Genomic DNA, 518 nt, shown 5'->3' with positions numbered 1-518 from the left:
GCTGAAGGGGGCGCATACGCAGCAGACCCAACTGTAACACTGGAGATGCTGCTGCCATGAGGCCCAGCATCCTTTGAAATGCTTTGAGCGGGCGAGCGGTACCGATCTTGAAGGAGGTCGCCAGCCTCCGTATGGCCAGAGCTCGTTCTGGCATGACTACAGCTTTCATTTGGGCTGAGTCGAAGATTGTTCCCAGGAACGAAATTCGCTGGCTGGGAAGCAATGAGCTCTTGCCAAGATTGACCCTGAGTCCCAGGCACCCCAGGTGGCTGAGGAGGAGGGTTCTGTGAGATATTAATTCTGCCTCCTTCCTTCTCCGAGGCTCGCTGAGAGAGGAGAAACGGGAGAGCTGGGCTGCTTTCCGTGAAGGAGGTCCGCGAGTGGAGAAGGGGGAGACTCATGCTCGAGTGAACATTCTGTCTCAGTAAGCACGTAGCTCACTCCCCTTCTGCGGCGGATCCGAGTGCAACGGGGAGAGCGAGCACGCGGGTACAGTGCCGGCATGCGATCGCTCAGAC

This window comes from Sinocyclocheilus anshuiensis, unplaced genomic scaffold (assembly GCF_001515605.1).
Source record: "Sinocyclocheilus anshuiensis isolate Anshui unplaced genomic scaffold, SAMN03320099.WGS_v1.1 scaffold521, whole genome shotgun sequence".
NCBI lineage: Eukaryota > Metazoa > Chordata > Actinopteri > Cypriniformes > Cyprinidae > Sinocyclocheilus > Sinocyclocheilus anshuiensis.
This window is presented reverse-complemented; position numbering follows the sequence as displayed.